We start from the raw sequence: 14,553 nt of genomic DNA on the forward strand, positions 1-14,553 counted from the left end.
CCGAAGCCTGAGCCCGCCTGAGCCCTGCTGCCTTGGGTGTGGGGGGTCAAAGCCTGAGCCCTGCCTCCGTGGTTTCGGGGGGCAAAACTGAAGCCCAAGAGCTTCAGCCCCAGGCAGGGGTGCTGTAACCTGAGCCCTGCTGCCCTGGGGCTCAATCCCTCAGACTTCGGCCTTGGGCCGCAGCAAGTCTAAGCCAGACCTGGTGACCCCGTTAAAATGGGGTCGTAACCCACTTTGGGGTCCTGACCCTCAGTTTGAGACCCGCTGGATTAGGGTGTTTGTGCAACACCGCAGTGGAATAGCCCTGAGCACAGACGGCAGGAGGCCAGGGGCAGCAGACAACACCCAGCATCAGGCCTGCCTGCAGCTCCCAGAGAGACCCAGCTCCCCCAGGGTGTCCGCCCAGGGGTGACAGCCCACACAAGCATGGCTGCCCACCCTCTCCCAGGGACAAACCCCAGGGACAGAGAGAGAGACCCCCAACCCTAGATAACTACATGATCTTCCTGTTTGGGCAGAATCTTGTTAATGTCCCTAATCGAGTTTAACCCCTTCATAGCTTTGCTCCAGCTGCTCCATCTGCCCTTACCGGATCTCCCTGGATGCATTCCTAGCCCACTCCCCACAGCACCCCCTGCTGGGAGAAGTTGGGACTGGGGCAACTGGGAGCTCCCTCCACAGCCAGCCCTCCTGCCCCACTCCCTGCAGTGCGCCCCCTGCTGGGAGAGGCCAGGACGGAGTAGCTGGGAGCTCCCTTCCTGGCCAGCCCTCCTGCCCCGCTCCCTGCCCCCTGCTGGGAGAGGCCAGAACTGGAGCTGCTGGGAGTGCCGCATAGCAAGCACCTCCCACACCATTCCCAAGGGCGGCGGTGGCAGCCTTCCAAACAGCTGTAGCTCCAGGGTCACATCATCTAGGAACTGCAGCTGGCAGCCGCATAGGAACTGATTCTGGCCTCCCCCGGCTGGAGCAGGAAGCAGATCCCTGTGCTGCAGAGCAGAAGCAAGTGCAGGCAGGCCTCTCCCTTTCCCCTGGTGCCCCAAAACTCAGCCAGAAACCTGGGCCCCACTGTCATGCCCTTGCCCGGGACACTGCCCAGGCCTGGGCCCAAGGGCCCCACCAGCAACCAGATGGGCAAACCCACAGGGTCTGAGCTGCTTGCTAAAATAAACCCTGATGTCATGTCTCCAGTCCCCCACCCCCCTCCTTGGGGGGGAAGCGAAAGGCCCCGGTTCCTTCTTTTGATTTCATTCTTACACTGCTCAGATTGCGATGCGGTTTGTTGATCCCTCCCGATGGGATGGCGTGGCAAGAGAGGAGGGCGAGATGGGCTATCTCGTGGGGAACACAGGAGTGGCTCCTGCAATCATGAAGGGGCTGTGTGAGGCTTGCGGGGGGAGCCAGGCTTGGGGGATCCAGACTCAGGGGTGTGGAAGAGGGGGGAAGGAGCCAGGTTGGGAGCTGCATCTCCTAGCAGCTGGTTGTAGAGTCTGTGTCCTTCTTTAGATGCATCTTTTTCACTTCCCAGCTCCCTGGGTCAGGGCTGGCAGTGCAGTAGAAACTCATAAGTGACCCTACAATAACAAACCCCTGAGTGCGGCCTTTCATTGCCAGGTGACCCTACAATAACAAACCCCTGAGTGCGGCCTTTCATTGCCGAGTGACCCTACAGTAACAAACCCCTGAGTGCGGCCTTTCATTGCCGGGTGACCCTACAATAACAAACCCCTGAGTGCGGCCTTTCATTGCCCGGTGACCCTACAATAACAAACCCCTGAGTGCGGCCTTTCATTGCCCGGTGACCCTACAGTAACAAACCCCTGAGTGCGGCCTTTCATTGCCCGGTGACCCTACAGTAACAAACCCCTGAGTGCGGCCTTTCATTGCCGGGTGACCCTACAGTAACAAACCCCTGAGTGCGGCCTTTCATTGCCGGGTGACCCTACAGTAACAAACCCCTGAGTGCGGCCTTTCATTGCCGAGTGACCCTACAGTAACAAACCCCTGAGTGCGGCCTTTCATTGCCGGGTGACCCTACAATAACAAACCCCTGAGTGCGGCCTTTCATTGCCCGGTGACCCTATAGTAACAAACCCCTGAGTGCGGCCTTTCATTGCCCGGTGACCCTACAGTAACAAACCCCTGAGTGCGGCCTTTCATTGCCGGGTGACCCTACAATAACAAACCCCTGAGTGCGGCCTTTCATTGCCGGGTGACCCTATAGTAACAAACCCCTGAGTGCGGCCTTTCATTGCCGGGTGACCCTACAGTAACAAACCCCTGAGTGCGGCCTTTCATTGCCGGGTGACCCTACAGTAACAAACCCCTGAGTGCGGCCTTTCATTGCCCGGTGACCCTACAGTAACAAACCCCTGAGTGCGGCCTCTCATTGCCGGGTGACCCTATAGTAACTAACCCCTGAGTGCGGCCTTTCATTGCCGGGTGACCCTACAATAACAAACCCCTGAGTGCGGCCTTTCATTGCCCGGTGACCCTATAGTAACAAACCCCTGAGTGCGGCCTTTCATTGCCCGGTGACCATACAGTAACAAACCCCTGAGTGCGGCCTTTCATTGCCGGGTGACCCTACAATAACAAACCCCTGAGTGCGGCCTTTCATTGCCGGGTGACCCTATAGTAACAAACCCCTGAGTGCGGCCTTTCATTGCCCGGTGACCCTACAGTAACAAACCCCTGAGTGCGGCCTTTCATTGCCGGGTGACCCTACAGTAACAAACCCCTGAGTGCGGCCTTTCATTGCCGGGTGACCCTACAGTAACAAACCCCTGAGTGCGGCCTTTCATTGCCCGGTGACCCTACAGTAACAAACCCCTGAGTGCGGCCTCTCATTGCCGGGTGACCCTACAGTAACAAACCCCTGAGTGCGGCCTCTCATTGCCGGGTGACCCTACAATAACAAACCCCTGAGTGCGGCCCAGGGTAACGAACTGTCCTGTGTGAAGGGATGATGGCAAGTGGCCAATGGGTGGGAATGCCCTTCTGGGACACTGGCAGGTTCTTGCCTCTGGGTCACCCTTTGGAGTCAGAAATTCTGTCCCACTGGGTCTGGGCCCTGCTGGGGAGGCGGGAGCTGCCCCTTTGCTGGGTGCAGCTTTGCTGGAAAGAAGGCAAAGGGGCCAACCCCGACCCCAGGGACAGGCTGAGAATCAGGGGCCAGCAGTGCCCATTTACGCTAGGTGAGGAGCCGGCCCGGTGTGAACCCCCCGCCCCAGATGGCGGAGGTGAAACGAGACGCACCATTCAACCGGCTGGTGCAGCTGCCATTGGCCTCTCAGCCCTCGGCCCCTTCCCCAGAGAACGGGCCAGTCTCACTTTGTGTTGGGAGCCGCTAGTCCCGGCTCTTGGCCACCCTGGGGTGTTTGGGTCGCTCAACCCCTGGGCGGGGGACAGGCTGGAGGCTGGGATTTCCAAAGGCACTGGGCTGATCCCAGCAAGCACCGCGTGCTCCCCTCGAAACTCCCCGTCGGGCCAACCAGCCGCGCGCCCCCCGCCCCGGGGCTCTGGGGACGCCAGCCCCGGCCTCGGGTGTCTCCGCGAAGGGGGCGGGCGCAGGGGCGGCGGCCTGTGGCAGGGGCGTGGGATGCGAAGGGTTAAATCCGCTGGCGGAGATCTCTGGGCTCCGCGCTCCGCAGCCCGGCGAGCCAGGAGGATGCAGACAAAGGCTCCTTCTCCCCCGCTCGCACTCAGGCGCTGACATCACCGGGCGCTCCGGGAGGCGAGCCCGGCCCGCAGCCAGGCGCGGCGGGACCGCCCCGAGCCCCAGCCCCGAGCGGACCGGCACCGGCACCGGCGCAGCGCCCCCGACCCCTGCGGGTCTCCCCCAGCGCCTGGAGCCAGAGCCAGCCCCGGAGCCGGTAAGTTGCTGCAGCCGGGCTGGGCGGGGGGCGTCGGCGGGTTCCCAAAGTCACGCCTGGCCCCGGGAGGTTTGGCCCCGTCTCCCTGGAGCGCGGCGCCCGGAGCGGGAGGAATCCGGGGTTGATTCCCGGCTCGCACCCCGGCAAAGGGCCGGGCCTCTCCCAGCTCCTGCTCCGGGCCAGCCGCTGGCTCCCCGCGGAGCTCAGACTCCCCTGAGCGCCCGGCCACATGCAGCTGGCAGGGACCCACCCTGCGCCGGGGAGATGAGCCCCGACGCGCCCCCGCCCGCAGCTCAGCCCCGGGCGGGACCCTCGCACGTGCCGCTCCCGGCGGAACAAGGGCAGGGGCGAGATTTCGGTCCCCGCCGCCCCCAAGGAGCCCTGCCCGGCGCTGGCGCCCTAGGGGCTCTGGGGGTCTCAGAGCAGCGCTGAGCTGGGTCCCGGGACAGCTGGGAGCAGACGCTGGAGGCGGCACTGTAAGGGTTAAAGATTGGTGTCTCTCTCTCTCTCTCTCTCTCTCTCACCCCGCGAAAGCACCAGGCTCCTCGTTCCCCCTTGTGCCTAGCTGGTGCAGCCCCCCGCCCCGGGTGTTGGGTATTAGGGAAGTGCCCGCGGAGCGCCGCCTGCTCTGTGCTCGATGCTGTACAAACACAGCTCCTATTCCGGAGAGCTGGCGAGCCTGGGAAATCTCTCTGCTGTCTCTCCCCTGGGGACCAAGCCAGTCCCTCCCCGCCCCACTGGAGCTGCAAATCTGCCCCGGACCCAAACCCCAGAGCTTCTGTTCTGGCAGCTCCCTGGGGTTGTTGGTTCCCCTTCCTCTCCCCCCCATGGTCAGTTTCCATTTCTGTGGCTGCCTTTGCTAGTGCCCCAGCCCAGCTGCAGGGGGCTTCCCCCAAAGATCTGGAGGAAGAGGAGGGGATCGCAGGGCTGGGGCTGCCCAAAGGGGAAGTGGTGAAATCTAGAGGCAGGCAATGCCCACGCCAGGGAACAGCCATGTCACCGCCCGCCAGCGTGATTCAGTGGCTGGCCAGGGAAGCTGTTGGATCCGGCTCTTTTCTGCTGGGGAAGGGAGGCTGTTTCAGGGCAGAGGTTTGGGCTGCCCTGGGACCCATTTTCAAAGGAAATCTCTGGGCAACACGGCAAACAGGAGCCCGGGAGGCCGCGTGGGAACCCCTGGGACTGTGGAAAGGGCGAGTTTTGGGGGAGATTTGGGTTCAGTCCCTGCCTCTGCCTCCTTTCAGCTCCCCATCTGTAACATGGGGGCAGCGTCTCTCCTGTGTCTGTTTCGTTTGTGAGCTGGTTGGGGCAGGGACTCTGTCCTGGGGCAGTGCCTGGCACAATGGGGCCCTGCTCTTGGCTGCCGTAACACAGGTAGTCAACGGTGTTATGAATAATATCTCCCCTCCGCAAACTGAGAGCTGCTGATGAAAAGTGCTCACGCAGAGCGAGGTGGTGGTGGCGGCATTATCTTCCCAGCTGAAAACCCTCTCCAGGCCAGCTGTGTAGGGGCGAGAAGGGGGAAAGGATGCACTGGACGCTGTGCCATTCACAGCATCGGGGCGTGGGACACCATGCCAACTTTCCCAGCTGTTCTGTCTGCCCCTTAAGGCTATTTACTGTGAGTGCAGTAGGTACCCTGGGGTGTTGCTCCTAACTGTGCCTAATCTCTGGCCACTAATAGGCAACTGTGGGTTGCTGGGAGACATGGTCAGTATGAGGCAGTGGGGTGCAGGGGTTAGATCTGGGGGAGCTGGGAGTCAGGTTCTATCTCCAGCCCTGGAGGGGAGTAGGGTCTAGATGCTAGGGCACAGGGCGGAGTCAGGATACCTGGGTTCTATCCCCACCTCTGCTGCTGACTCTGTGTGTGGCCTTGGGCATGTCCTTTCCTCTGTGCCTCTGTTTACCTGCCCATCACATCAGGCTGATGATCCTGAGTTCTCCTTGGGAGGCAGGGAGCTATTTCTAGAGAGCCTTTGCCCTTGGATGAAAGATGTGGGAGGTGTAGTTATTGTCTATCCTCTGGGACTCCCCCGATTGCTGCGAATCTGCCATTCCTGGGCTGTAGCCACCTGCATGTGAGTGGCCAAGCAGGAGCCCCTGAGATGGAAACATCTCTGGTGCTGGGTGACTGACTTGTGACTTTGGGGAAAGATTTGGGGCCTGGTCCTCATTTGCTCCAAGGTCCCTGCAGACCCCTCTGCCAGGAACTATGATTGACAACCCCCCTCTGTTCTGTGAAGGAGAATCCAGGGCCCTGTGTATCTAGACCTAGAGATGCGCCCCCCCCCCCCCCAATGCACCCACCGTCTCCCGGCACACACACCCACAGCAGACACTCAGCTGTTCAGAGAGCAGTGGAAGTGCCTGTCTCTAGAATGAGACTCCAGCTCTTGGTCTAGACAAACTCGTGCACACAGGACGCCAGGTAACCCAGCCCTGCAGTTACCCACGGCCTGGCCATGGCCCTGGCACCGGATTTCTGCCCCGGAGCCCTGCAGGAGTGGGCAGGCTGCCTTCCCAAGAGCTCAGGGCTGGGCTTTCCAAAGACCTCGCTCCCATCCAAGTACACGAACTGACTTTTCTGTGCCCAGTGTGCTGAAAATCCTGGGTCCCCACCCCCAGCCCAGTGCCCTTCCCCCAGGGCTGTCTCCTCTCTCCGGGCAGCTGACACAGACTCTAATCCTGTGGCTCTTTGGCTGTCTGTGGCGGGGGAACTGGTCACTTGTCCTGCTGCCCCCCAGCGAAAGTTGCTGTGGCTGCGATTGTCAACAGAGATGCAGGTTTTCAGGGAGCACTTCCTGAAAATCTGAGCTCTTTAAGGCACCCCAAACTGGGGCTCCTAAAGCCCACACCACTGGGGAAACCTACGGGCCTGAGTGTGCTCACCCTGAGCAAAAGAGCTTACAGGGCCCTTGTCGTCTTGTTCCCTCCCTCCCCCAACGCTCACCGTCCATCAGCCCCTCCCCAATCTCCCAGCCCTGCACTGGTGGAAACTGGCTGCATCCTTCCTAGGGTAGCTATGACCCCTGCTGTGACAGCCTGAGCCCTCCTGCAGGACATGGCTCCGCCATCGTGGGAGGAAGGGGAGCGTTGCTGAGGGTAAGGGGCGAAAGGAAGCAGAGACTGGGTCTCATCGGTCACGCTCCAGCCAGCAGCGCAGAAAGCCTGTGTTCTCGAGCCTGCTCCATACGTTTTAATGGGGCAGGAGCTGGCAGATTAACTCCAGCGCCGGGATCCGGGCCGCTTGTCTCTGAGCCGAACCATGAGGCAATGCTGCGGAGACCCCTCGAGAGCAGCCATCCAAGCCTCTGTGCAGAGATCGGTCGCGATGCCCCGTCCTGGCGTGGAGCCAAATGAAGGGGCAGAGGGTGGGCTACTGGAGAGAGGTTAAGGCGAGATTTCCCAGCTGTCAGGCCGAGCGGGAGAGGGGCAGAGATGGGGAGAAGAAGTGCAGGGGAAAGGGGACAGATTGGAAGTGTGAGTGTGATGCGGGCGTTGGCCAGGCTGCATCATGTGACGGGTTCTATAATCTCCTTTCACAGGCATCTTCCCCCCCACACCCTCAGGGCCTTTGGTGATTAAACAATCACATCAGAAATTGCTCGCGGCTCTCATCACATCCCCTCCATATATCTCATCAGCACACAGGCTGTGGGGCATGGCAGAGAACCCCTTCCCCGTCCCCATGCGGCTGCTGCCCCGTCTGTATCCCAGTGTGATCACCAGCTCCTCTCCCACCCGGACAGCTAGGGCTGTGCCCCAGTGCTCTCACAATCATGTGCATGCTACTGCCGTGACTCTTGCCAGGAGGGCAGGTACTTGTGCAGCCAGGGGGCGGGGGGTGCAGTCTTACCCAGCCCTGCAGTTGGCTGTTTTGGATTCTTGGACCTGCGGATCAGCCGGCTAAAACCCCGGAGCCCCATCCTCTCCCATGGGATGCGAGTCACTCCCTCGGAAGTCTGACTGCTGGGAGTAGACCCCTTTCTCCTTCTGTTGTTGCCAACCGTCTGTGTTCACCGTCAGGAACTGCTGCAGGCCAGCTGGAGTTCTGACTATGTGTCTGACAGTACATAGAGGCCCCAAGGGCACAGCACAGACACAGTCCCTGCTCTCAAGAATCTGAATAAACCAGACAGACAAGTATGGGAAGGGAAACTGAGTCCCAGAGAGGGAAAGTGACCTGCCCAAGGCAAGCCAGGCATAGAGCCCAGGTCTCCTGAGTGCCAGCGCTGTGCCCTCCCCACTGTACCACTGTATGTGCCAAACTTGTCATAACAGCCCTCTCTGTGGGCCATGACAGGACCTTAGGCATTAAAGACACGGTCTTCTACCACTTGAGCTAAAGGAGCAGCTCTGTTAGCAGGCGGCAGCAGTAGGGCCTTATCCTCATCCTCTGACCAGCCACTAGAGGCAGACATGTCACTGATGCCATCCACATGTCAAGGGGGCACCAAAGCTGCAAACACAGGGGAAACAGTTGAGAATTTCACCAGTTTAATGGTGGAGGAACCTGGGACCCAAAATGTCCGTGTTTCCCATCATTGTGTCATCACTCTGCCCTTTCCGAAAGCTCCACGCCCATGTGCCCTGCCCCTTATCTCTGTGAGCCCTGGGCTCTGCTCCCCACTCCCTGGACCTCTCTGCTGTCCATGGAGCCCGTGGGCAGCCAACCCCACAAGCCGTGTAGCTTTGTCATTTGCTTTCTCTTGTGAGTTGGTCCCTTCGGCTGCCTCCCTGTCAGTGTCTCTGTCAGCTCCTGACCGGTGGCTCTGGCTATTTGCTCACCTTCCTAGCCAGCGTCTCCCCCTGTCCCAGACTGTTAGCAGGGCTGTCCCTCATTCCCCAGCCAGGCACCTCCATCACTCACTTTAGTGGGGTAAATCCTTGGCTGGCTGTATCTCTAGCCACACATTGACAGTATCTATCCATCTTCATATATGTATGTCCCCTTATATCCCATCCCCGTACGCAGCCCTTTAATGTTCCTCTAGTTATCTAGCTAATCCAGTATCGGGGAGGAGCCGTGTTAGTCTGTATCCACAAAAACAAGAAGGAGTCCGGTGGCACCTTAAAGACTAACAGATTTTTTTGGGCATAAGCTTTCGTGGCTAAAAAATGCATGCATGCTTGTGAAGAAGTGGGGGGTTTTACCCACAAAAGCTTATGCCCAAATAAATTTGTTGGTCTTTAAGGTGCCACTGGACTCCTCGTTGTTTTTCTAGCTAATCCAGTGGTTTTCAACCTGTGGTCTGCAGACCCCTGGGGGTTTGTAGATTTCCAAAGGGGCCCGCCCCGCCATTCAAAATTTTGTAAGGGGTCTGACAATGAAAAAAGGCTGAAAACCACTAATCTGACCAATCACATTAGGAATGCTATCCATGCAGCCCCAATGCTGGGATCCCCGCCCCTGTTTGGAGCCCGGCTGCTGGGTTCCCTTCTCCCCCGTGTTTGAAACGGCAGCTGCCTCCCCTGGAGCTGGTTTGGGTGTAAATGTCGGCTGGAGATCTTTACATTGGTGCTGTCTGGGTGCTAAGGAATTGTCCTGGGGGGAGGCTTGCGGGTGTGTGTGTGTGGGAGGAATCTGGGGCACCCATGGGGGCTGGGTCTGAGAGCACATGGCTGCAAAGGGTGCCCAGGGCCCGGGGCGTTGCTCAGCGCTGCTTTGCCAGGCTATCTCAGTCCATAACTCTGCCGTGCAGCCCACTCGTATTGGCAGCACCAGGGCAAACGCGGCAGCACTGAGTGAAAGGGGCAGAGGGCCCTGAACCTCGCTGAGCAGGGAGGGGAGAGGCTGGGAAAGGAGGAAGGAGCATTGCCAACATCCCCATTGCCCTGACCACTGACCCTGCTGCCTGAAACTCAGCCCTTCCCCACTCTTCCTGCAGACCCTAGTGCCTGATGGCCCATGCCCCTGCCTGCTGGCCCGTCCCCTCTGCCCCATGCTCTGGGCACGACCCGGGTGGGTCACTGATGAAAGGCAGAGGGGGACCTTCCATGCAGCCTCGCTCTGTTCAGGGCGATGGGGAGGGGGCACTGAATCCATAGCACCCCCCTCCCAGAACTGGGCCTGATTTCTGCTGCCAGACATGCCCACACGCTCAAGTGCATCAACACACAACATGCTCGTCGCACACTCAGGCTCCCTGAGACGCACCCTCCCTGACCTCCATGGAGACACACACCACGACACACTGACTGCACACGCACTGTGTCTGTACACACAAGTGTGACACCCTCATCCAGACAGCCACCCACCCGCTGCATTCACCACACATACACACGCACCTTCCTGCACAACACACCCCTGCAGCACACACAACCTTGCACACTTGTGCTCGCCACACCCATGTGCAAGATACACCCCACCCAACACATCCCTCTGTTCCCCACAGCACACGCTCACCACAATCACTCCCCAGTCACACTCATTACACACTCAGTGCACGCTCGCCACGCTCATTTCACATGCACACCCACCCAACACAACACACGCTTACTCCACACGCTATCACGCACCTGCCGCTCTCACTGTGTGCCTGCTCCCAATCCACCCCCACACTGATTACACAGACAAGCTCCTCGCACACACACCCTCGCCTAGCAGAAAATGAACCTTCCTCTCTTTGTGAGTTGCTGGGACCTTGGTTCCCCCCACCATGTCCTGACTGGGCTGAAATGTCTCTCCCACAACAGCGAATGGGGCCATTGGCTCCTCTGCTCTGCCAGTCCCCAGGCCACGGATTTTGCCCCAAAATGGCCACTGAGGATTGGGGAGGTGGGACAAACCCTAGTGAAACTGCCCTCCCCATCCCCCCTGTGCAATGACACATGATCAAAAGTGCTAACTGGCCAAGCTGAAGTATGGCTCCCTAGGACAGGCAGAGAGGAGCCTCTGGGGGCCCTGCTGGCACAGGACGGGGCAGGCCGTGCCTCCAGTTTATGGGCAAGTCTGGGCAGGGACCAAGAAGCGTGCCAAAGGCTCTGCGAAATGGACGAGACATTCCCCTCAATCCAGCCCTCTTCGCCCTGGGGACACTGGGTGGTCGCTGGGGAGGCTGCTAAACCCAGCCAGGGATAGGTAAGGCAGGCCGGGAGCCAGCGAGAGCCCAAGGATCTGTCTCTGTCCGTCAGCCTCAGTAATGAATCTTCCCCCCCGCCCTTTGTAACTGTCACCGTATGGTGTGGCGGGTATTGTGCTTCCAGAGTGAGGTCTCGGGGGCTGGCGGAGATGAGGGGTTAGCAGCAGATTCTCACCCCCCCCCGCCCCCCCAGCAGCAACTGTACCAGGTTTATCCATCAGGGATGGTGTTTTCTAATCCCATCTAAGAGCAGCGCTGACTGTCGTGTGGGGGAAGAGGCAAGATTTTCCTCCAGGGTGGGGGGGGTGGCTGATGGACCTATCTATCCCCAGATACCTCCTTGACGTGATCTATCGATCGACCTGTGTATGTCGTACCTGCCGCTAAGGCTGCTGTCATCTGACCCTGCCCTGCGTATCACTCGTCTGGGGTGATTGTCCTGACTCCTGGGGACAGGGTGTGGTCACCTGGAGTCTCTAACTAATGTCTCCCAGGTGAAAGCATCAGACGCCAGCCAGGCTGGGCTGCGTCTGTGATTAGAACGATGCTTCCCACAGCGTCTGTCATCTGAGCACTTCCCAGTGCTTTAGAAACAGTCATTAAGGCCTCTTTGGTAGAGGCCAATGCCATTATTTCCATTTTACACAGAGAGAAACTGAGGCACAGGGAGACCGTGAGTTTGCCCAAAGTGACAGAGCTAGTCAGAGCTGGGAATGGAACCCAGGAGACCCCACTTCCCTATGTGTATAGACCTAATGACACTCCCCATGTGTCTTGTCCCAGCTGGCAACTCACCTGGTGTACGACCTGGTACTGGCCCCGTGGGCATTGCAGGTCTTCCTGGGGCACAGCTTGGTCTATGCCTGCCAAGCAACAATTTCTCCCTGACAGGGCTTGAACTAGGGCTCCTCTCTTCCCAGCATCACAGCCTTACGACATGGGCTAAAGGAAGCTCCCCCAACAGCTGTCACTAGTAGGGCTTTTATCTTCATTGCAAGGCTTTCAGCTGGGAGAAACCATTACGTGTGTGGAGGGGAGGATGTGGAGACTCAATGTCTGACAGCTCCCAACGCCACTTGGCTCCTCTAGCCAAGGAAGTCATGCATGGCAGGCATCCCAGAAGAGGTTAACCCAGCAGCAGCTCCCGGATGTAGCCTCAGAATAGGGCCATGGTCCCCACAAAGTGTCCCCTACTGCTGCACCCCTGCACTGCTATGCTGTGGCCATGGGCGCATCTAGCTGGGTATCCTGCTTCCAGCAATGGCCGGCACCAGCCGCTTCAGAGGAAGGAGCACAAGACCACGCAGTGATGGGAGAACCTGCTGCACCCTGGTCAGTTCCCTCCTGACCCCTTGGCTTCTGCCCTGAAGCATGTCACTGCTGGTGATTTGCATAGCAAAAATATTCCACCAATGGGCTTACCATCTCCCCACTACAGAGAGTTGGCCAATCACATCAGGTGTTTTCTTTGCCCTTCACCAGTGTCGCTCTGCTGGGAAATCTGCCCAGATGGCTCTTTTGGCATCAAAACTATGAGAGAATCTGAACCACCTGTCCCAATTTTTCCTTGGTGGGGGGGCAAGAAGGGGAGGTTGGGGAGATGTTATCTGGCTGCAGGTGCAAAACAGGGTAGTAACCACTAGAGCTGGCTGAATTGTTGTTTTCTTTTTTGTTCGCTTTGTCCCCCTCCCCTCCTTACGCACTGGTTGTTTTGAAAAGTCGGGGGCGGGCGGGGATGGGGGGGGGGTTCTGGTTCGGATGGGAATGAACATTTTCAAAATTACTGGTGAAACAAGAAGTAAAAAAACCAACCCCAACCTGCCATTTTAGGTCAAACAAAACATTTTTGCTTTGACAAAGATCCGCGTGATTCATTTAGATTTTGAGCACCGTTAGATGGGTTTGCATTTTTTCCAAACGCAACTGAAGGAAATTTTGAAAGTCATTTTTAAATTGAAAAAAAACCCAACGGATCTCTCCTTCCCCTCCCAACCCCCAAATTTGTTTTGTTCTGAAGGGAACAATTTCAGTGCAAGTGACACGAAATTAGCGAAACATTTGTTTGGTTGAATTGGCATTTACCTCCCAAGTTTTGGCCAAAAATTCATAGAATCATAGAATATCACGGTTGGAAGGGACCTCAGGAGGTCATCTAGTCCAACCCCTGCTCAAAGCAGGACCAATCTCCAATCAAATCATCCCAGCCAGGGCTCATTTCTATGGAGAGCTGAGAAAAGAGTAAAGTGGTTCCAGAATAGGGTGGGTTTGCCAGCCCAGCGGGCTCATGTTTAACCTGTGCTGAAATGGGCTGGGAAAACTCTTCCTGTTTTGTGTAGTTCCCCCTTTGGTTTAAAATATTTTCTTCTGACCAGGACTCACAGAAGGAAGTGGGATCTAGGGCTTAAAGTGGGGGGCAGGAACATCTGGGCTCTATTCCCATCTCTGGGAGGGAGAGTGGTCTCATCATTATATCAAAGGAGCAGGAATCAGGACGTCTGGGTCCCACTGGCTCTAGGAGGGGACTGGGGTCTAGTGGCTTGAGCAGGGGGCTAGCGGTAAGAACTGGTTTCTATTCCTGATTCTGCTGTAGGCTTTCAGAGAACCCTTGGGTGAGTCATTCTGTGACTCAGTTTCCTTATCTGTTCAACATGTGGATGATGATACTTGTCCCCTTGCTCAGCAGCTTTGGCAGGCTCAGTTCAGGAATGTTTGGAAAGTGCTTGGAGAGAAGTGACTGCATCCTTGCAAAGTCCTGTGGTGAGCTGGCTAGTGTGTGAGTGCACTCCCACTGCCCTCTACTGGATGAATTAGAGCTGCTCCTCTGTGTGTCATAGGCCCTGTAGTGCTGACAGCTGATGGAGATTCCCCGGCAGGGGGCTGTGCTTTTGGAGCAGGAGGATCTGAGTTCTGTTCCTCTGAATTTCCCCAGCATGCAGCATGGTGACTAGCCTCCTCTGGGAACGAACTGCTGTCCCAGAAACAGTTAACACATCAGGCCTGTCTCTGAAAGGCCTCTCTCTCTCTGGGTGTCAGTGCTGTGCTTGCAGTACAGGGCTGCCAGTCACTTGGCATTGTCCCGGGGAGTTGGGTGCTTGGAATCATCAAACAAAAGGCCCATTGTTTGGGGCGCGCACCAACCGCCCCACTCTGCTCGTCTTTTGTTTGTGTCCCTGAGCTTTTCTGCATGGCTCCAGCAGCCGACCGGACATTCCATTCCATTTCCGGGGGGGGGCCTGCTTGCTGGAGGATTTGCCTTGACTGGCCAAGTTAGATCCAAAGTGTCTGTGTGTGGGGAGAGGTGTTGGGGGGGTGGGAAGCACAATTCAGGGGTGTGAGAAGAGCACGAGGGGCGCCGCTTCTTGGAGCTGAGGGCGACGGAGCGAGATCAGAGGAAGGAAAGAAAGATGGGGAAAAAGCGAAGGAATGGGAAAGTGGGGGGAGAGAGGGAATCGGCTCTGTTGCCTTGTTCAACTTGATATTATTTCCAGCTGTCTGGAGGAAACTCGAACCTGCCAATGCTCTCAGCAGACACGGGGGATCTCAGTCCAGGGTCAGGTTAAAAATTCCACATCTGCTACAGTGGGAATTCCACTGAGCCAGAT

At 57.8% G+C, this 14,553-nt stretch overlaps 1 protein-coding gene across 1 annotated transcript in view; it reads left to right on the plus strand.

Annotated features, from left to right (window-relative positions):
• Positions 1-3,627: 3,627 nt before the first annotated feature.
• PEA15 (proliferation and apoptosis adaptor protein 15) overlaps positions 3,628-14,553 on the plus strand; it is a 47,496-nt gene continuing 36,570 nt past the window's right edge. The window contains exon 1 of the mRNA XM_037883042.2: positions 3,628-3,872. The gene's annotated coding sequence lies outside the window, so the exon portion shown is untranslated. The remainder of the gene's footprint in view (positions 3,873-14,553) is intronic.

The sequence above is a fragment of the Chelonia mydas genome, chromosome 24 (genome assembly GCF_015237465.2).
Source record: "Chelonia mydas isolate rCheMyd1 chromosome 24, rCheMyd1.pri.v2, whole genome shotgun sequence".
Classification (NCBI taxonomy): domain Eukaryota; kingdom Metazoa; phylum Chordata; order Testudines; family Cheloniidae; genus Chelonia; species Chelonia mydas.